The sequence below is a fragment of the Rutidosis leptorrhynchoides genome, chromosome 3, assembly GCF_046630445.1.
Source record: "Rutidosis leptorrhynchoides isolate AG116_Rl617_1_P2 chromosome 3, CSIRO_AGI_Rlap_v1, whole genome shotgun sequence".
In the NCBI taxonomy this organism is placed as follows: Eukaryota; Viridiplantae; Streptophyta; class Magnoliopsida; order Asterales; family Asteraceae; genus Rutidosis; species Rutidosis leptorrhynchoides.
The window spans coordinates 624,956,126-624,980,307 of NC_092335.1; positions in this window are offsets into that span (position 1 = coordinate 624,956,126).

The window sequence follows — 24,182 nt, forward strand, 5'->3', positions numbered from 1 at the left end:
TATTACCGAAAATAACTTTGCAACTCCTGTTCGAGATAGCCAGTTTTGTCATAGCTCCAGCAAGTCAACTTCGACTTTTCAGTCGGATTAGCCATATTATAACCTTGATATATATGTTGCTCTGTATATTATTGTTACCAGGGAACCTTTTACATTCTACCATATTGACGGTAAATGTACCAACAACTTCATTACCCTTTGACTTAATCCTCTCTGAAAAGTCACTGTATTTATTGAAAACACTATCATATACCCATCTACATCTTGTAACAATAATTTTCATACCGACTATCGGGAATCTTCAACCATTATTCTCGGACTTCGTAGCGTTCCTACATCAACAGTTGTATGTATACATATAACATTTATCTCCTAGAATTATGATCTTCCATTCTGAAATTCTGAAAAACACCCAGTTTACGAATCAATACTTTGAATGTTGAAAAAGCTGAATGAAGCAGTAAAAACTGTAGATGACTGTAACAGTTGGAAGTTTGATGATAAAGAATAGTATGTTGGCAAAGCTCAGAAAAGTTTAGAACTGGAAAACGGATTGAGCAAACTATGAAGGAGGTTGTGGTCAAATCACAAAGACTAAACCTGCCTTTAAAGAATCCAAATGATTCAGTATCTGCTAAAGTCATTAACAAATACCTTGCTCCTGATTCTAAACCTTTACGGACAAATTTTCCTCATCATCCTTTAATTTTAGGAATTCTAAGATATCATCGTATCTTTCATTATAAATATCCTCGATATTTCTGAAGATATTTTCATAACTACCCATATCCGAAATCAGTTATCTCTTCGCGATATCAGTGATACACCAGAAAGGAAACTATTTAGTTTCTAAAATCTGAAAAATTCGAATTTAAAATATGAATATTTTTGAAGTAGTGTTGGGAACTGAAGCATGAGTTAGTATAATATAATGACACTTGATCAACGTGATTATATTACAGTAAGTCATGCTGAGTTTCTAATGGAACGTGATGATTCACAGATCATAACGTCATCATGTGCCATGTTACACGACTCTTACATTCTATCTAATATATAAACATATCAAGAACATAATTTCTTGATAGTTCTATCTTTTCTCTTGAATTCTGGTAATTTAACCAATCAAGATCGTGCTATTACAATTTCTCTCTTAGAACGTTAGTCATGTTCATTCGAAACTTCATACCTACGAATTCTGGACCATTATTAGCTTGACTTAAAGTCGGAAAGAGAAAACAAAAGGATGGAACTCCAAAATATAAAGAAAATGAAGGGAGTAAATTTATAGTGAAATATCCGACAGAGCAATCGAAACAGTTCATCGCATTTAACCAAGAAGGATTCTAATTTCCTTAAGAACCAAATCTTATTACGAAGATTTTCTTTTAAATCCCTTGAACTCCAGAAATCAACCCTATCTACGACAAAACTTTACTTTTCACATTTCATTCTTTTGTGATAGCTTCACTCGTACTCTTCACTTAAGCGAATTGTTTTATCCATATTACTCAATGGTGATAAAACTCTAATTTTCAGCTTGTATGCATTACGAAAACATACTTATGGTCAGCCATGACCATCCCAATCAAATTTCGGGACGAAATTTCTTTAACGGGTAGGTACTGTGACAACCCAAAAATTTTCGATCAAATTTAAACTTAATCTTTAAATGATTTAATTTTTCCGACACGATAAGCAAAGTCTGAAGTGTTGAAATCTCAAAAACTTTGAACTGTGTTCATGTATTCATTTGACCTTCGACCATTCCCGCCTATTCACGAACCACTATTTTTAAATAGATATGTGTGAATATATATATATATATATATATATATATATATATATATATATATATATATATATATATATATATATAGTGGTTGGATCAAGAGGGAAGTAACCATTCGGGGGGAAGCGGGGGGAAGCAAATTTTTTTTTTTTTCGTTTTTTGAAAAAACTTTGTTCACGAACATTATAGATGAGATGAAAATATGAACATTTAGTAGAGACACTTTGTGATAAATATTTTTATTTTGGCGGGAAAATGCTCGAAGAAGTAATATATAACAATTATCGTGTTTTTCGAGCGTATTTTGAGGTTTTAGCTATTGGGGTTTAGATATTAGGGTTTAGATATTAGGGTTTATAGGGTTTAGATATTAGGGTTTAGAAATTTAGGGTTTAGGGTTTAGATTTAGGGTTTAGATTTAGGATTTAGATTGAGTTTTTAACGCGAACGGTTTAGAGTTTAGGGTTTAGGGTTTAGGGTTTGGTGTTTTGGGTTTATTCCATAAACCCAAAACACCAAACCCAAAACACCAAACCCTAAACACTAAACCCTAAACCCTAAACTCTAAATCGGGCTAAATTTTACTTCACAAAACATGAAGAAAAAAAAAACGTTCATATTCTTCACGAACAATATTATCTTGAATGTTATTTTTGTCGATCGTTTTTCCGCCTAAATAATAACATTCATCATGAAGTGTCTCCTCTAAATGTTCATATTTTCGTGTGATTTTGATGCCGGAAAATTTTTTTCAAAAGAAACGAAAAAAAAATTTTTGCTTCCCCCCGCTTCCCCCCGATTAGTTATTTCCCCTTTGATCCTGCCCCTATATATATATATATATATATATATATATATATATATATATATATATATATATATATATATATATATATATATATATATATATATATATTAATAATAATAATTCGAAATATAATTTGAAGTATTATATGTTGTTGTTATTAAAAATTAATAAAATAAAAATATGATATTATAATAATTATTATTTAAAATATATCTATATATATAAATAAGGTATATTAAAAAATAAATGTTAAATGATTGTAATACTCGTTTGATGTTTCGATTGATATTAAGCAAGTTAAATTCAAACTTATATAATTTTAAAATAAACGGTGATACGAAAATGAGTTCTATAAATTTTACGCTTATTAAAAATGTATTTAGGAGCTATTTGTTAAGTTTTAGTACTTTTTATATTTTACCCAGAATCGAGAAGGACAGTTGGTGTAATTTTTATTTAATAAATAAATTACCGAACTTTACACCATAATGACCGAAATAAATAAAGTTAATTACTGTAAAAAATTTGTATTTTTCTGAAGACTTTTTTTTATCCGCCACTGAGTAACCACGGAGTACGAATTATTATTCTAATTAAAACTGTCGGCAGAGTGTAATAGTTAAATAATCCGTGATTTGAATTATCATTTAAAATTATCACTGTTTTTCAATCACTACATTTAGTGGCTGCTACTTTGTGCAAATGATTAATTTCTTTTGATATTTATATTAGTATTATTATTTACTGTATTTGTTTTGTCTCCTTACAACTATGATCACGCGGAGTAATATATATACATACACATTTAAAATTACATGAATCAACACCACCACTAACACTGATATCGCATATTTAATACGCATTTTCCTTAGCGATATCGATCACATTTTGGTCCTTTTGGATACGATTTGGTGTTATTTCGATAAGTGTTATGAAAGTTTGAGTTCTAAGACCAAGAAGATGAAATTTGAAGTTATTTGATGGTTTTAGTGATTTTCTATGAAAACGAGTGAAAGAGATTGGTTCGATTCGAGTTTGGGTGGTTTTAGTGAGTTTTCAGCTCGAAATCAGCAAAAAAGGGCCTGGAGCGCCCTTCAAAAAGGTGGAGCGCCGCTCCAGTAGGCAGGAAAAACAGTTCGAGGGGTTTTGGAAGTCCACAGATCGATTTTTAGTTATATGGAGCGCCGCTCAATATGTGGAGCGCCGCTCCATCTCCAGCCGACTTCAGAATTTTACTATTTAAAGCCTGAATTTTTACCCTAATTAATCATTCTTGCATCCAGACGAATTCCAGCAGCTTTTTGACGAAAAAGGGTGATTTTTGGGGAATCCCAAGATCATTCTAACTGATGTGAAAGCAGAGGGGTACGAAATACTATTATTTTTATTACGAAGTACGTTACAAATTACACAAGTTTTATATATTTATTTACAAATAGGATATACTTAAACTATGCTACAACACTATAGGCAGTATACCTAATCGTAGAGTAGTATAGTTTTTAGTAAGTCCGGTTCGTTCCACAGAGAGGCGACTTATTTTACACTATATTTGTAAAAAATTATATTTGTACAAAATATATATAATTATATATAATAATATATAAAAGGGGGTTTACCGTTTAATGACCGGTTTGTCGATTTTATATTTTAAGTCACAATTAAAACCTCATACAAAATATAAATGACAATAATTAAAGTAAATAAAATAAAAGTATTATGCTTATTTAAACTTCCGTAATCATGATGTTTGACGTGTTGATTTTAGTTTATTACCATGGGTTAATTATCCTTTGTCCTGGATTATTCGATATGTCCATCTAGTTTTTGTCCATAACAGTCCATCACTCATAAATATAAAGTGCGAGTGTCCTCGTCAAATTATCCTTATATCCGAAGTCAAATATTCCAACTAATTGGGGACTTAAACTATAATTACACCAATTTTCCTTGTATGTAATTCACCCCTGTTTTAATAAGTCCATTAACTATTAATCCATTCCCGTGTCCGGTTAAATGAACGATTATTAGTACTTATAAATATCCCGCCCATCGTGTTCGATCGAGTGTATGTGGTTATTTATAGGTACGTCCAATTGTAAATCTTTATATTCTATTAATAAACTATCATTTAATTAAACAAATATAAAGCCCATTAATAGCCCATAGTCCAATTTCCACAAGTATCGTTCTTTTGTCCAAACCCCAATTATGGTACAAAGCCCAATTACCCCGTCTTTAATATTTTAGCCCAACATCATGATTACTTCAGCTTAAATAAGCATAATAATAACTTAGTTACGAGACATTAATTTAAAAAGGAGAACATAACTTACATTGAGTATTTATCGCGTAGCTTTACACAGACAAAACTTCAACTTTAAAACTTGTAAAATAACCTTTTACATTACTCAAACTAATCTAATATAAAATTAAACTAATATTATATATATATATATATATATATATATATATATATATATATATATATATATATATATATATATATATATATATATATATATATATATATATATATATATATATATATATATATATATATATATTATAGAGGGAGTATTATTATCATTTTATAAAGAATTCGATCAGTTCGTTGGCTATTTATAATACTTGGCCTGAAAATTCCCTCCATGCGATCGAATGGAAATGCTACCTTCTGGCCATGCGATCACATGGCCACCCTGGATCCAGCTGTTTTGCTTTGTTTCTAGCTTGTCGACATAATTTAATAAATATATAATATATATATATATATATATATATATATATATATTATATTCTTGTGCATAGTAGACTTGTAATTTTAGGTCCGTTGCATCGCGCGTAGATAGTTGGCTCAGGTCCCGGTTTCGGATTTTCTAACGTCGTTTCGTACTATTTAATATCTTGTACTTTGCGTTTTGCAATTTGTAATTTGCACAAAAAATTATTTTCCTTAACTCCCAAAATCCGCGCAAGTCTTTAACTCACTTTTAGTGGCACTTTTGAGTGCACTATGAATTTAGTGGCACTTTTCAGGCTTTAGTGGCACTTTTTCTTCAATTCTTTAATCTTCGTGCTTTGTCTTCACATTTATTTATTTAAACGATTACAACTTAAAAATAGAATAATTACAACTAAAAACTTTACATATTGGGATGATATTGCGACTAAATATATGTTCGTTTGGAGCACTATCAAATATCCCCACACTTGAGCGTTGCTTGTCCTCAAGCAATACAGAACTTGAAATTAAATCACACGAATCACTTCTTTATTCTTCACACTTTATACATTAGTGATTCTGATACGGCGGTATAAACAATGATAGTAACGATGTGGTTTACAGTCCCACATGACTATAAAAATTTAGATCCTTAAGGAAATTGGATCTTTATGAAAACATTTGATCTTTTGAAAATTCATTCTAGCTTTTACCCTAGATAAGTTTTCCAGAATAACCCTTCACCGGTGTTTGCAAAATGTTTTTGTGGGTTTGGTGGGTTTCAGATTTGAAAATTTTAGCTCAAAACTTATGGTTTTGTGTCACCCACTTGCTAATCTTATATTATGAAAGCAACACGTCCAGTATACTTGCTCCGTATATTACCTTTCGGTAAACTACAGTCCGGTTATAAAGGAAAGCGTTGAACAAGCAACTGTTAAGGCGATGTCTAATGACATGCAGATGTTCATGGTCTACAACGTGTCGGATGCAATTACTATCCTTTGTAGGAGCAATAGTAAAGATCACCCTATAATTTTTCGGTCTGGCACAAGGTCCTGTCTTCGACCATGCTATGCAATCACCATTCTTACGGTTGACACCCGATTTAGTTCAGGTGACCTAATAAATTCCAGGTGAATTCCTAGGATTTTACATTCAATGGTAATGAACGCAATGAAAATAGGTTTTTAGAAAACAAATCGGTTTTAATTTGATCAAAATATTTTCTCGTTCAAGCTCGAGTTTAGATTTCATCGAATTCCATGAGTTTGTAATTCTCAATCTTTAAGGTCAATCTCAAGGATTGAGTAATATCAGGCTTAAAAGCTGATTTTTAATCTTTAAGGAGATTATCCTTTCTGGGGGTCTGATTCATTAGTCTTATCAAGCTAATTTGCACGGCGCCCTCCCCATTTTACGAGACAGATCCTCTCATGGTTAGGATAAGTCTGACCACTTGGCGACTCTGTTTGATGCTGAGGTCCATGGATTTCCTGCTGATTTTAGAGATGACTTTTCTAGATTTTTCGTCAACCTACAGCTGGTCTGGACGACAACTTCTTGACCTAAATCAAGAAGCGCGTGTCTTTTTCAGGAAGACTTTACTTCCTTTTAATGATGGAATTGATTCATCGTGTAAATCGATCTTTCTTTCAAATATATTACAGTAAATCGGGTAAAACTGATTAGTATCGTCCAAAACAAAAGCACCTGCAATAACTTTACAGAAACATGTGACAGATAGTTTTTTAATTGAATAACTTGGTACATTCTCCCCACACTTAGTTTCTTTCTTTGCCTTTTTATTCTCTTTTATTCCATTTTAAATGAATTCAAGTGTTTTAGGGTGTTTCTCAATTTATGTCCTTTCCGAGGTAATGATAATTTCGGTATTAACACCTAGTTTTCATCGTTCATAAATATGTATAAACATGATTTTGAATTCATTTATTTGAAAATTTTTAAAATTTTCACAAAATTTGGCAAATAAACCAAGTGCAAACCCGAGAGAATTTATAACCCTTCCCCACACTTGAGATCATGCAATGCCCTCATTTGCCTGAAATCAGACTATAATTATAAATTCATGAGGGTGATAAGTGTAGAAAAGTGATTAAAAATACCCAGTTTGTAATTACAAAGCTCATCGAATCATAGATGGCGCGCCTCATCGTTCATTCCTTCTTGTTTTATCACACATGTTTTTCTTCAAAAACGGTTGCTTTTCTGAACTGTTTGCTAATCTTTGAAAATGCGTCTTTTACCCTAACTTATTATGCATGTTTATTAACGAGTTATGTACTAACCTGAACCCCGAATTTAACGTTAAGTGGGATTAGACTTCCCCATACTTAGCTGACGACATGTGAAGTTGGTAGAATAAGTTCCACGAATTAAAATAGTGAGCCAGTTATTTACATCTCGGGTGGTATACAATATTTCAATGGGTTTAAAGTTTAGACCCACCCGATCGTTACTACTTAATTCTTTTTTAAGTGTAACTTTTAGTAAATGGATATGTCTCTTTTCTGGTTCTTGGTCAAATGGATCGATATACACCGACATACATATTTCTATAGGGTGGACAATTCCTAACATTTCCTTTCGTTCATTCTCGGGATCAAAGTTTTCACCTCTATTACCCAATTGGGTGAAATTCGAGGTGTAAATATCTATTACAGCTTGTAGTTCATCTTTGGTAGATGACTCGTCTATTGAGAATATTGGGTTGGAAGGTTGTGGAATGGTGAATTTCAGGATCGAAGCAAATTCTTCTTCATTAATGGTACTTATCAGTCCCACCATTTTGGTCTCGGGGGTAAAATTTTCCACGTTATCATTTTCCCAAGAGTACCAATTTGTCACCCTTACTTCTTCTTCATCCATTGATGGATCGATGATTTCATCAGTAGAGGCTAATGTGTCGATATGTTGTGAAATTGGTAAAGCTGAATAAAAAGTATCATCGGGATAATTGGTGATTTCGGAGCTCTCGAATTCATCAAAATTCGATGATATGAGATTTTCTTGCACAATACTCCTCAGATCAACAGGTGTGTAATCTGATAGAGTTTCAGCTTGCCGATTTACAAACTCTCTCATTTATTCATTTTGAGCATCGAGTTCTTCGAGTTTGTTTTTCATATTGTCTAAAAGATTTTCAGACACATAATGTTCCTCGTCTTCTGGTTGTTGAGTTTGGATATATTCTTGGGAATAATCTCAATTTGAATTGTATTCTTCATAATCATTCCATTCAGGTTCTATGGGTGCATAATTTTCCATAGGAACGTAATAATAACATTCCCATGTTGAGTGATAATCTCCACAGATTTCACAACCAGTTATTGTTTCGTCATTCATGATCCAAGATTGACTGAACGAATTGTCATCAACACTTGTTTGAGAGTATTGATTAAATTGATTTCGGATGTCATAAAGAGTTCCCAAGATATTTTCGAGGTTTTCCATACTACACTTATTACCAAATTTTAGCTACAATGTGGTGCATTTATTAATTATCCTATTAGTTATAAAATAAAAAAAATTATATAAGTTATCAAATTAATAGACTTTTCTAATTTTGCCCACGTTTCGAATAGCCAATAGATGCAGCAGGTAGCCAGGACCCTTTAAATCGGAAGCCCACAACTCGCCACTAACAAATCCAACTATTACTACGAACCAGAAAATTTTGGATGTCTATCAATTTAACCACTTAAAATAATTTTTCGTCGAAATTTTGAAATTTTAGAGAAGAAATAGAAAATTCTATGTCCTAAAACTAGAGCGAAGAGAAATAAGAAAGAAAAAGAGCGCGTCAAAAAAGGTCGAAAAATAAAAGGTCGAAAAATAAATGTTGAAAAACAAACAGTCTAAAAATAAAAATAATAAAGCGTCGAAACTTAGTATTCTAAAAACTAAATATTAAAAGTTATGTCTAAAGGTATTAAAGCTTAAAAGGAATTCTATATCCAAAATGGCAATAACTTAAAAAGTACTGAAATTTTAAAATGGCGTCGCAAAATTCTAAAGCACCTAAATCTTAGTCTAAAGAAAAGGCACTTAAGGGATTTTACGGAAAAGTCTTAAAAGCTAAAAATAAAGTAACTACGGCAAAATACTAGTCTTAAAACTAATTACAAACGATAAATATAAAAATTATGAATTAAGCGATATAAATATACAATTTATAAAAAGAAACTAAAAATGATAAAATTACAATTTTTATAAAAATATTATTTTTATATTATTATTATATAAAAATATTAATCTATATATTTAATAATAATAAATAAACTTAAAATTACAAATTATGAATTAAAACTAAAATTATAAACTAATTAAAACCCTAATTAATAATAATTATAAATTAAAAACCCTAACTGCATTTATGGCGTACCAGGTCAGACATGTCAGACCACCCCATGCGATCGCATGGGGTTTAGGCTGATGGGTAATGCGACCGCATGGCCTGTCAGTCCAGGGTTTTTTTTTTTATAGATTTTATATTGTTTTTCTAAAAATTATAAATAAATATATTTATACAAATATATATTAAAAATATAGCGTTTTGCCACATCCCCGGCAGCGACGCCAAAAACTTGATGTGAAAGCAGAGGGGTACGAAATACTATTATTTTTATTACGAAATACGTTACAAATTACACAAGTTTTATATATTTATTTACAAATGGGATATACCTAAACTCTGCTACAACACTATAGGAAGTGTACCTAATCGTAGAGTAGTATAGTTTTTAGTAAGTCCGGTTCGTTCTACAGGGAGACGACTTATTTTACACTATATTTGTAAACAATTATATTTGTACAAAATATATATAATTATATATAATAATATATAAAAGGGGGTTTACCGTTTAATGACCGGTTTGTCGATTTTATATTTTAAGTCACAATTAAAACCTAATGCAAAATATAAATGACGATAATTAAAGAAAATAAAATAAAAGTATTATGCTTATTTAAACTTCCGTAATCATGATGTTTGACGTGTTGATTTTAGTTTATTACCATGGGTTAATTGTCCTTTGTCCTAGATTATTCGATATGTTCATCTGGTTTTTGTCCATAACAGTCCCTCAGTCATAAATATAAAGTGCGAGTGTCCTCGTCAAATTATCCTTATATCCGAAGTCAAATATTCCAACTAATTGGGGACTTAAACTATAATTACACCAATTTTCCTTGTACGTAATTCACCCCTGTTTTAATAAGTCCATTAACTATTAATCCATTCCCGTGTCCGGTTAAATGAACGATTATTAGTACTTATAAATATCCCGCCCATCGTGTCCGATCGAGTGTATGTGGTTATTTATAGGTATGTCCAATTGTAAATCTTTATATTAAATTAAAAAATTATCATTTAATTAAACAAATATAAAGCCTATTAATAGCCCATAGTCCAATTTTCACAAGTATCGTTCTTTTGTCCAAACCCCAGTTATGGTACAAAGCCCAATTACCCCGTCTTTAATATTTTAGCCCAACATCATGATTACTTCGGCTTAAATAAGCATAATAATAACTTAGTTACAAGACATTAATTTAAAAGGGAGAACATAACTTACATTGAGTATTTATCGCGCGTAGCTTTACACAGACAGAACTTCGACTTTAAAACCCGTAAAATAACCTTTTACATTACTCAAACTAATCTAATATAAAACTAAACTAATATATATATATATATATATATATATATATATATATATATATATATATATATATATATATATATATATATATATATATATATATATATATATATATATTTTAGAGGGAGTATTATTATCATTTTATAAAGAATTCGATCAGTTCGTTGGCTATTTATAATACTTGGCTTGAAAATTCCCTCCATACGATCGCATAGAAGGCCACCCTGGATCCAGCTGTTTTGCTTTGTTTCTAGCTTGTCGACATAATTTAATAAATATATATAATTTATATATAATTTATATAATTATATATATATTATATTATATTCTTGTGCATAGTAGACTTGTAATTTTCGGTCCGTTGCGTCATGCGTTGATAGTTGGCTCAGGTCCTGATTCCGGATTTTCGAACGTCCTTTCGTACTATTTAATATCTTGTACTTTGCGTTTTGCAATTTGTAATTTGCACAAAAAAATTATTTTCCTTAACTCCCAAAATCTGCGCAACTCTTTAACTCACTTTTAGTGGCACTTTTGAGTGCACTATGGCTTTAGTGGCACTTTTCAGGCTTTAGTGGCACTTTTTCTTTAATTCTTTAATCTTCGTGCTTTGTCTTCACATTTATTTATTTAAACGATTACAACTTAAAAATAGAATAATTACAACTAAAAACTTTACATATTGGGATGATATTGCGACTAAATATATGTTCGTTTGGAGCACTATCACTAACACATCAATCATTCCATAAACGCGTTTCGATTCGTTTATCATTCAAGAACACAATTTTCATTAGATTTTATCCTTATCATTATAATGAATACTCTTAATTGTTTATTTGTGATTTTGGCTTTAGCTATGATTGTTGGCTAAGCACTTTAATGTTTGTCTAGATTGAATATTCGTATGTGTTTGGATGATACTTTAATATTTATCTGATTAATGCATGATAATTATGAGTTTTGATTAAGAACCATTCTTATGGGATTTGATTATTGTTACTAGGCTTGATTAGTGATCACGTTTGAACAAAGGGAAACCTGTTTCAATTTAGTGAACTAATTTTCAATTGATTTATCTTAACCAATTGGGTGCTTACTGGACCAAGGGGGTAAACCGGGTAACATAGATTGAACAAAATAGGGGTGAATTGTGTGGAGCGAACGCGTAACCAATTGAACCTTAATCTTATAATTAGCTAATTACTAAATCACAAACGAAAGAGGTCTTTGGTGAAAGGGAACCCTAAGCCAATAAATCCTAGTTTGACGTGTTTGCTAAAAGAGAACTTTGGGTAAACCAACTCTGTAGTTGCATGCATTGATAAATTGAACTAGTGCTTAATAACAAATCATCCGACACTGCGAATAGGATATCTAGGCGGACATTCTTTTATCTATTGAATTCAAATATTTTTACTTTTCGTTGAGTCTGCATTTATTTTCTATAAACTTAAAAACACAAAAATATTGTCTTTTACTTTTAATCTATCCTTGATTTGGCTAATTGTTAAATAGCCACAAAATAAATTATCTCGTACTTTCAATTTTCATAGATTAACTTAGTTTATTTTTATTAGTTGCAATCTTAATTCTCACGTTTAAACTGTTCTTGGAACGATTTCGGAATTACCAACTTTATACTATTGCACGATCGGGTACACTGCCCGTTAGTGTGTAGTAATCTTTAAACAGGCATTTTCCAGAGATAAATTATATACTAGATTTCAAACATCAAGTTTTTGGCGCCGCTGCCGAGGACAGTTGTGTCGAAAATTAAGATTGTTATCTAATTGTTCTTAGTTTAGTTTTAATTATAGTTTATTATTACTTTTCGTTTATTCTCAGTTGAATCGGTGGACTTAATCAGTTGTTAGTTGTGATTTCGTAGATAATAGGTAGTGCATACCACATACGCGCTCTTCTAATTCTCCGATTCTTCAACCATTTGACGTACCCGAAGGAGAGTTATTCAGAGCGTAAAGTCAAGAGAAACAGTCAACAGTGGATTCATCAGCTTCTTCAAGTAATAATATAATTAATTTGGGTAGTAGTGTTGAGACTGTGGTGCCTGATACACCACCTGAAATCCACGAAGCAGAAGACTCTTACATTTCATTTGATACTTTCGATACTGAAGAGATGGCCGATCAACCACCTCGTCCTCAGACTATGGCAGAAAAGTTGAAGGCCACCCGAGCTGGCCAAGGCAATTCGATTACTCAACCAAACATCACTCAGCCTTTCCAAATCACAGGTCCAATTCTGAGTTTGATAGCTACGGATTGCCAATTCTATGGCAAGGATAGTGAGGATGCTAACGAGCATCTTCGTGTTTTCAATGATGTTTGCAACTTGTTCAAGCTGAATCAGGTTGCCGATACTTCAATCAAGACAAGGGTTTTTCCCTGGACTCTTAAGGGAGAAGCTAAGAGATGGTTAGATAAGCAACCAGAGGGAGCGATTACCTCTTGGGAAGTTTTGGTAGATAAGTTCTTATCAAAGTTTTTCCCTGCGTCTCGAGCTGCTAGACTTCAAGCAGATATTTCGCAATTCAGACAAAAGTACAGTGAGACATTATTTGATGCTTGGGACCGTTATTCTAATATGTTACGCTCGTGTCCGCAACACGGGTTGAATGATTTATAAAAGGTCCAGATTTTCTACAAAGGTTATGACATACCAACTCGTCAGAGTATTGATTAAGCAGCAGGTGGAACTTTAATGGATAAGACCGAAGAAGAGGCGTTAGAGATAATTGAAAAGCAAGCTGCCTATACTCACGAATGGCATCAAGATCATGAGTCAACCCGTTCAGCGTCAGTTAAGAGAATCGAAACCACTGGTGCGTATGATGATTATGGGTCTATTAATGCTAAGTTAGACAAATTTGGTAGACACTTGGAGAAGTTGGAAAAGGACATGCATGGTATTAAGGTTGGTTGTGAGTTTTGCAGGGGATTACACTTAGGAAAAGATTGTGATGCAGGTTTTGACTATGAACCAGAAAGAAGAGATCGCTTATATTAGTCAACAGAACAACAATCAGTTTCAGCGACGTACGCAGTTTAATAGGAATTTCAACAATCCCTATAATCCTCAAGGTAATCAAGGTTCGAGGTTCCAGCCAGGATCTAGTGGAGGATATCAACAGCAAGCTCCCGGGTATTTTCAGAAACCCCAAGCTTAAGAGAAAAAGTCCAACCTTGAAGCTATGATCGAAAATCTTGTGATGTCTCAAACTCAGCTTGTTACTACTGTTACTCAGAACAATGAGAAGAATGATCAAATGTTTCGAAATCAACAAGCAGCTATTCAGAATTTGGAGAAACAAATTGGTCAACTTGCTAATCAGAGTAATGAGAGGAAACCGGGGGAGTTATTGAGCAAAACAGATACTAACCTGAAGAACGGGCACGTTAATGCTATCACCACTCGAAGTGGTTTAGCATATGATTCACTGAGGAAGCCCGATGAGTATGATTTGCGAGTGCCGTTAGCTAAGGATAGTGAACCGATTATTGTTAGTGAACCGGAGGGGGAAAAGGAGCCAAAATAGGTGATTGAGAAAGTTGTAAGGGTACCAGAAACTGTTGCTGCGAAATCGGTAGTTAAAGAGTATCAACCACCGCTCCCATTCCTGAGGAAGCAGAGATTGGAGAAGCTTGAGGCGGAAAAGTCCAAATTCATGGACTTGATTAAAAAAAGTTAACATAAATATACCTTTTATCGATGTGATTGCAGGTATGCCAAAGTATGCAAGGTTCCTGAAGGATTTGCTAACTAACAGGAAGAAGCTGGAGAACGTGTCTTCAGTCAGGTTGAATGCCGCATGTTTAGCGGTAGTTGCAAACAAGCTTCCCGAGAAGCTTGAGGATCCTGGGAGTTTTACCATTCCTTGTTTACTTTGTAATTTGGACTGTGTGATGGCGTTGGCGGATTTGGGGGCTAGCATAAATTTAATGCGTTATTCTATTTATTTACAGCTAGACCCCGGGGAGTTAAAACCCACGCGTATGGCTATTTAGCTAACTGACCGCTCTATTAAATTCCCTCGTGGAATTATCGAGAATATGCTAGTTAAGACCGGGTCGTTGGTTTTCCTGGCTGATTTCGTGGTTTTGGATATGGAAGTGGATGAAAGGATTCCACTTATTTTGGGTCGGCCATTTTTGAATACTGCTAGGTGTATCATCGATGTTTATCGCCAAAAGTTGACCCTTAGGATAGATGACTTGAGTGCGACATTCTCAATCGACCATGCTTTAAAATACCCTGCCTACACTGATGATACATGTTATTTTCTTAACACTGTGGATGTCCAATCTGAGTTTTTGCAGGAATTCCCAGAGTTACAGGGTTCAGGAGAATGCTCCTTGGTTGAAATTGATGAGGAGTTGCAGGTTGAGGAGGTGGATATTTTAAGCGCCTTAATGGAAAACGGCTATGAGTCGACTGAGGAGGAGTTCAAAGAACTCGAACGTGATGTGGATTACCGGAGTAAGTCTTCAATTGAAGAACCTCCCGAGTTAGAATTGAAGCCACTTCCAGATCATTTGGAATACGCTTATTTGCAGGAGGAATCTAAGCTCCCGGTAATTATTTATTCTTCTCTTACTACAGGTCAAAAACTGAACTTGTGACCATGCTAAAGGCCCATAAACCGGCCATTGCGTGGAAAATTCATGACATCAAGGGTATTAGTCCCTCCTATTGCACCCACAAATTTCTAATGGAGAATAACTCTAAACCTCTGGTGCAATGTCAAAGGAGGTTGAACCCACACATGCAAGATATCGTGAAGAAAGAGATCATTAAGCTCCTTGATGCAGGTCTGATTTACCCGATTTCTGACAGTCCATGGATTAGCTCGGTACACTGTGTACCTAAGAAAGAATGATAAAAATGAGTTAATTTCCACTCGAACTGTCACGGGGTGGCGTGTTTGTATTAACTATCGTAAGTTGAACGATGCCACACGCAAAGACCATTTCCCGTTACCTTTCATGGATCAAATGCTAGAGACGGGAAACAGCTTTTATTGTTTTCTTGATGGTTTTTCGGGCTATTTTTAAATTCCTATCTCGCCCGAGGACCAAGAGAAAACCACTTTCACGTGTCCGTATGACACATTCTCATACCGTCGCATGCACTTTGGCCTTTGCAACGCTCCGGCCACTTTTCAAAGGTGCATGATGGCCATATTCCATGATATGATAGAAGATTGCATGGGGGTGTTCATGGATGACTTTTCGATTTTCGGTGACACTTTCGATTCATGCCTTCTTAATTTAGAGCGGATGTTGGTAAGGTGTGAGAAATCTAATCTTGTGCTCAACTAGGAAAAGTGCCATTTCATGGTACAAGGGGGCATCGTCCTCGGGCACAAGATTTCTAGGAACGGTATTTAGGTGGATCCAGTAAAGGTAATGGCTATTAAGAACCTTCTACCTCATCGATGTTAAGGGTGTTCGGAGTTTTCCCGGGCACGCCGATTTTTACCGGCGGTTCATTAAGGATTTTTCCAAAATCGCTTACCCGATGAACAAACTCCTCTAAAAGGACACACCTTGGAACTTCTCTGAAGAGTGCCAAAAGGCGTTCGAACTTCTTAAGGAGAAACTCATCAACGCACCTATCATAATTGCTCCGAATTGGTCCCTTCCATTCGAGCTTATGTGTGATGCATCCGATTTTGCTGTTGGCTCTGTTTTGGGCCAAAGGGTCGAGAAACATTTTTGACCCATCTCTTATGCAAGCAAGACCTTACAGGGAGCACATTTGAATTATACTACCACTGAAAAAGAGCTCCTTGCAGTGGTCTTTTCATTCGATAGGTTCCAGTCCTACTTAGTCTTATCTAAGACTATAGTCTTTACGGACCATTCTGCTCTAAGGTACCTTTTTGCCAAACCGGATGCCAAAACTCGACTGCTTAGATGGATCTTGCTTTTGCAAGAATTCAATATCGAGATCCGGGATAAGAAGGGTGCTGAGAATCTTGCGGCCGACCACTTGGTTAGACTCCAGAATCCAAATCTCGAAGTCCTTGATGAATCGAGTATCCATGATGATTTTCTCGATGAATATCTCATGAAGATGGACAAGGTGGACGAGCCATGGTATGTGGACATTGCTAATTATCTCGTTGGGAAATTCTTGGAAAAAGGGTGGTCACACCAAAAGAGGAAGAAATTCTTCAGTGACCTTAAGTACTATTTCTGGGAGGATCCCTATCTTTTTCGTTGTTGTCCCGATGGGATTATCCGCCGGTGTGTTTTCTGAAGAGTGTATGCGAATTTTAATCGAGTGCCATAGTGGGCCTACTGGTAGGCATTTTGGGCCCCAAATCACGGGGCGTAAGGTCTATGATGCCGGCTTCTTTTGGCCAACAATTTTCTAAAATGCCCACCTGATTTGTAAATCGTGCGATTCTTGTCAAAGGGCTGGTAAAGTCACCAGACATGATGAGATGCCTCAACAAAGCATCCAGGTATGCGAGGTATTTGACGTTTAGGAAATTGACTTTATGGGGCCATTTCCAAAATCTCATAATTATAGTTACATACTCGTTGCCATTGACTACGTGTCTAAATGGGCCGAAGCGCAAGCTTTAGCCACAAACGATGCACGATTTGTGATTTCCTTCCTTCAGCGTTTATTCTCTTGATTTGGAACTCCTAAAGCATTAATTAGCGATAGGGGTACTCATTTTTGTAACGCCCATATGGAGAAGGTATTGAAGCGATATGGAGTTCTCCATAAAGTTTCTACTTCATACCATCCCCAAATGAGCGGACAAGTTGAGAATACCAATCGAGCTCTTACAGGAATTCTTGAGAAAACTGTGGGGTTGAATCCGAAGGAGTGGGTGAATAAGCTCGATGAAGCTTTGTGAGCGTTTCAAACCGCCTACAAAACACCGATTGGTACCACTCCTTATCGGTTGGTTTATGGAAAAGCGTGCCATCTCCCGTTGGAGATTGAGCATAAGGCGATATGGGCACTTAAAAAGTGCAATTTGGATTTGAAGGAAGCCGGACGCCTAAGGGCGGGGCAATTGAATGAGCTTGGTGAATTACGCCTTGATGCGTATGAAAATTCGTTGATTTATAAGGAGAAAACCAAGCAATGGCATGATAGAAGATTAAAGGGTCCGAAAGAGTTTAATGAGGGCGATCGAGTGCTTTTGTTTAACTCAAGATTGAAGCTTTTACCGGGAAAACTTAAGTCCCGGTGGACGGGACCATTTGAGGTTGTTAAGGGGTACTCATACGGTGCGATTGAGTTGAAAAATGCGAGTGGTACTACCTTTAAGGTTAACGGACATCGAGTGAAGAAATATTTCAATGGTCCATTGGAGATTGATGACGGGGTTCACGTTGAACCCGATCCTAATGTCACTTGAAGTAGGGGACGAGTCTTGTGAATGACTCGGTAATAAACTTTACATTGTTGTAGAGTTTGTATGTTTTTGTGCTTGTTTGATAATATGTGCAATGTGATCGTGCTCGACTTTTTGTTTGGGGTGTTTGTTGGTTTTTAGGTTGAGAAATTGGGTTAAAATGGCTTTAAATTGCGAAATACTGGTTATCAGCACTTGGAGCGCCGCTCCAAACCTTTGAGCACTGCTTAGATTGTACGTATCTGATGTGCCAGATTGTTGAAACCCCCTCGACATGAAATTTACGCCTAATGGAGTGCCGCACGACACTTTGGAGCGCCGCGCGCTTATATGGAGCGCGCGCGAATAGCTGGAGCGCCGCTCCGATTGCTTGCAAGCTGTCCGATTTGCTTTTTAATATAAAAAAACGAATTTTTCACAACCACACAAATAGGGGATGGGAATTAGCTGCATTTTACACCAAATCCTCTCATTCTTTTCATTCCATCCAACTTTCTTACACCTACAAACACCTAGATCTACAAACCCGAATTTAATTAACTTCAATTTCTTGTTCAAATTACTTCCACATCTTGCAAGAATGGCTCCCCCTAATGTCCGAATTTGTTTTCTATCTTGCTTATTTCATCTAATTATGTGTATTTACTTGCTTAATCTTTGATTTACATGATGAATTAGTGTGGGGTTTGTCTAATTGGAGTTTTGTGTTCTAATTAGTGATGAGTTTTGTTAGATTATGATTGTATGCTTTGAATTCATGATTAATTTTGTGTTTTTAGAATTTATATTTGAACCTAGGGTTTGTGTGTTTGAGAATCCGAATTTGTAAGTGATAGAAGAGTTACTTGCTTGAAATTGTTCTTGTTCTTGAGTTGTTGATATGCTTTTGAGCTAGTGTGGGGTTGTGTTCATATGGGCGGGTCATGTTGGTTTGAATGATGTGTGCTATATTTGGTTTATTTATTTATGATGCCATGCTAGAGGGAATATAACATGTGTTTTGTGATGTGATGAGTATTTTGTTAGTGGTAATTTGAATTGGTAAAAGTTAGCAAACATGATGGATTTTATTAGATTTGTGGAATTTAAAAGAGTGATATGTAATCATGTTTGTCATGTTTTGGTTGTGTTGTTATGTGCGTATGGTTGATATGTTGCTAGGTTTTAAGAGATAATGCTATATGAGTTAGTTTTGAGCTCTTGGCATGTTTACATGTGTTACTTGGTTAATTTGGTGATTGTCTTTGTGGTGGATTAACATGCAACATGGTTTGGTTGTGATGAGTATTTGGTGCTTATTATTTTGACTAACACTAACTTTTGAGTTTGGTGTTTTGTTTTCTTTATTTGTTTCATGTGTGTAGAGATCGAGAGGAAACACGGAACAACCACGACAACCACCAAATAACCCGGAACTTTGGTTGTCCCAAATCGCTAATGATGAGGAATTAGAAGAACGTTTTACGATAGTTAGCGCCCGTCCGATTGAACGAACATATTATTTAGATTGGGCGCAACTTACAGCGTTGGGTAATAATATTGTTAAAACATTGCGTGAGTATTTGTGGGTAACATATGCGGGTCAAGAGTTGAAGCCATACGAAAGGTTATTTGAAATTCGTGAAGATATTTTTGAACAGTTGACTATCGAGTTCTTTTCAACGGTGAATTGTCGACCGCGAGCCTCTCCGACTGAGGAGAATTTCTTGACATTTCGGTTAGGCGGGTTAGAGCGTAGCATGAGTAAGATTGGGGTAGCTCGGGCGTTAGATTTGTATCCCGAGTTGAATGATTTAAAGTGGTTTTTGATTCAATGCAAAGTGTTTGGGCAGGAGGCTTTTAGTGAGAGTGATTATTGGCCGACTGTGGCGAAGGAAACTGATGGTCCTTTTAGTTCAAGTCGAAGTGTTCAGTCAATGTTTCGACTTTCGGAGGACCGAATGATTTTCAAGATGATTGCTCATATGTTCATGGCTAGAGGAAATGCGAATAAGGTTTAGCGACGTGATCTTCGGATTCTACAGCAGATTTAATTGAGAGAGCGAATTGATGTCCCTTGTATGTTAGGAGTGTGGTTACAAGAGATTGGAACAGATAAACGAACGGAACGGCCGTTGTTAGGTGGGCATTTGGTCACTAGGTTTGCTCAGGCATTTTCAGTCCCGACTAATAGGTGTGATATGTTGGGGGTTGAGGCGATGCCCACTAATATTCTATTTTTCTCAAAAGCCGAATTTATCAGAAGAGGTCCAACAGATTGGGTTTTGTGGGATGATGAGCAACAACAACCAGGTGGCGGTGCTGGACGTGGTCGCGAGCGTGGTGGTAGTCGATCCACTTATGAAGCAGGCAGTTCGAGTGCAAACTTACCGGGTACGTGAGCACTGAGTAAAGAAAGTTGAGATTCTCTGGTTAACAGTGTAGATGGGATGCATATAGAGTATCGGGATAGTCGGTCAGCGTATAATGCTCAGGTTGAGCATAATCAGAGGATGTTGGAGGAGCAACGCATACATAATGAGGATATGAGGGTTTGGCACCAGAATAGTTATGGTGTAATTAACACATTGCTTGGGCGGTTTGGAACAGAGGTTGGTAACTTGGGTGAGCGTGTTAATAGGGTCGAGTATGATGTGAGGGGGATTCGGGCTCACAATCAGTGGGAGATGCATCAGAGGCAAATTCAGAGACAGATGCGTCAGAATCCGGAAGCTTACATTCCGACGCAGACTATCATCCCTGATTATACAGCCGTTACTCCTCCGAGGCCGGATCCATCATATGACCCGTACCAGGCTTGCTAGGATACTTATGGTGTGGATTGGGACCCCTTCAGAGACTTGTGGCCAATGGAATGATGGGTCGTTGCGCATGTTTTTGTTGTAATTTGTTTAAAACTATTTCCTTTTCGTTGGTCTGTATTTGGATAATTTGTATTCTACTTATGTACTTTGAAACTTATTTTGGGGGCAAGGCGTTTAGGCATCGGGTGGTGCCACCTTGTCCTGTTATGTAGTTCGTTTATTTTTCTTTTCTTAGGTTTGTTGGTGAAACGATTTTTTAAGTCTGGCATTAAGTTCAGCAAATACATGATTGATGATATTGGTGTGATGATCGAGAATGGACGATGTTCTTATGCTGGCAATCAGTTCAACGCCATCTGTCACTGGCATTCCGCGATCAGTGGTTACGCTCGATAAGTTTTTATATTTTCTTTCTCACATAACCCTTTCAATTTTAATCTATTTTTGATCTCAAGTGATGGGGACATTACTTGATCTCAAGTGTGGGGTGGGGGATGTAAAATCTCTCGGGTTGGTTGTTAATGGAATCATCATCATAGTAGTTTTAATCTAAAAAGACTTGACGTTTCACGGGTTTTGGTCGTAAAAAAATTGAAAAATTAGGGGAAAAATAAAAAAATAGAAAAGTTAGTTCAAAAATATAAAAAAAAGTAGAAAAACAATTGAAAATTCGGCCAAAACCTTTGTTATGAAAATTGATTTTGATTTGGCTTGGTATTTTATGGCATATTTCGTGATTTAAAAGAAGCCAAAATTATTCCACATGTTCATTTTCTTGGACATGAAATCCTACGAGTTCGGGGAACTCAATAGTAGGTCACCTGTACCAAAACGGGTGTAAACCTTGAGATAGCGGTGATTGCATAGCGTGATTGTGACCGAATCACGTGCCAGATCAAAAACTTTTGGTTACTTGGTATAGCAGACTTCCGAAACTATACCATTTTATTATTACATCATCTAATGGTGTGATACTGTGGGAAGAGGAGCCTTGAGGTTCACCAGTGTTGTCCTTTTTAGGAACAATAGCTACGTGCTTGTGTTTGCTTAGACAACACAACTCATAGCCAAAAGCTATGGCACCCAAAGGTTTTTGGGATTTATCAGAAAGGTAGTATCTACTTCCTACCTTTCTTAAAACAAGCAGAAAATCTTGTCATGTGGGAAGTAGGCAACTTGGAATTAATTCCAACCACGTTCATTACCATTGAATGTGAAATCCTACGAATTCTTTACGAATTCAATCGTAGGTCACTTGCACCAAGGCGGGTGTCAACCGTGTGAACGGTGATTGTATCGTGTGGTCAAAACCAGGCCATGCGCTAGATCGAAAACTTTAATAGGGCGATCCTCATTGTTTCTCCTAATAAGGACAATGTTGCACCCGACCACTTTACATAACCCGAGGAGTAAAGTCTCCAAATCGACACACTTGCTGATTTATTTCAGAAGCTATAGTCCAGACCAGTTGTAGGGTGACGAAAAGTCTTGAAAAGTCATTGCTAACATCGACTGGAAATCTACCAGGCCTCAATATCAAACAGGGAAACTGGTAGTCAGACTTATCTCGATGAGGGAGATCTGTCTCGTCAAATGGGAAGCGCACCATGATACACAATTCTGTGATTGATCAGATTCCCAGTTGGATAACCTCCGAAAAGGTAAAATTTCAGCTTTAATCCTGATGAACTTCAATCTTTATGATTGACTTAACGGATTAGATGATTACCTCATGATTATCGATGATATCTTGACATAATGTGTATCATCCTAAGCACATTATTTTCTTACCGACATTTCACGATGTTAGATACTGTGGGAGGCATCGGCTTGACCAATTACGGGGTAACCCGTGCGTTCTTTTTGGTGCATGCGTTTGATTGTCATAACTTTGGTGTTTGGCTCCCACTTGATTCCCGGTTCCTTTGAAGACTTACATTATAGTTCGAGATTCTTTGCCTCATTTTATTACGTACGCTATTCAAGACTATATTTAGCTACTTTGTCCATATTTAATTGTTTGAGGTTTGGGAAATTAATTTCGGGGGAATGCAAGTGGGAGGTTTGGTTGATATTTACTCCAAAATCATGCCCATGCTAGTTGTTAGTTTGTTGGTTGTTCGTTTGGTTCTACATACATCTTTGAAGAAGTTATCATATGGTAGAAGATCATTATCGAGTTCAATTGCTTGAGGACAAGCAAAACTCTAGTGTGGGGTTGTTTGATATCACATATTTAATACTCGTTTTCCTTAGCGATATCGATCACATTTTGGTCCTTTTGGATACGATTTGGTGTTATTTTGATAAGTGTTATGTAAGTTTGAGTTCTAAGACCAAGAAGATGAAATTTGAAGTTATTTGATGATTTTAGTGATTTTCTATGAAAACAAGTGAAAGAGATTGGTTCGATTCGAGTTTGGGTGATTTTAGTGAGTTTTCAGCTCAGAATCAGCAAAAAGGGGCCTGGAGCGCCTTACAAAAAGGTGGAGCGCCGCTCCAGTAGGCAAAAAAAAAAACAGTTCGAGGGGTTTTGGAAGTCCACAGATCGATTTTTAGTTATATGGAGCGCCGCACAATATGTGTAGCGCCGCTCTACCTCCAGCCGACTTCAGAATTTTACTATTTAAAGCCCGAATTTTTACCCTAATTAATCATTCTTGCATCCAGACGAATTCCAGCAGCTTTTTGACGAAAAAGGGTGATTTTTGGGGAATCCCAAGATCATTCTAACACATCAATCATTCCGGAAACGCGTCTCGATCCGTTTATCATTCAAGAACACAATTTTCATTAGGTTTTATTCTTATCATTATAATGAATACTCTTAATTATTTATTTGTGATTTTGGCTTTAGCTATGATTATTGGCTAAGCACTTTAATGTTTGTCTAGATTGAATATTCGTATGTGTTTGGATGATACTTTAATGTTTATTTGATTAATGCATGATAATTATGAGTTT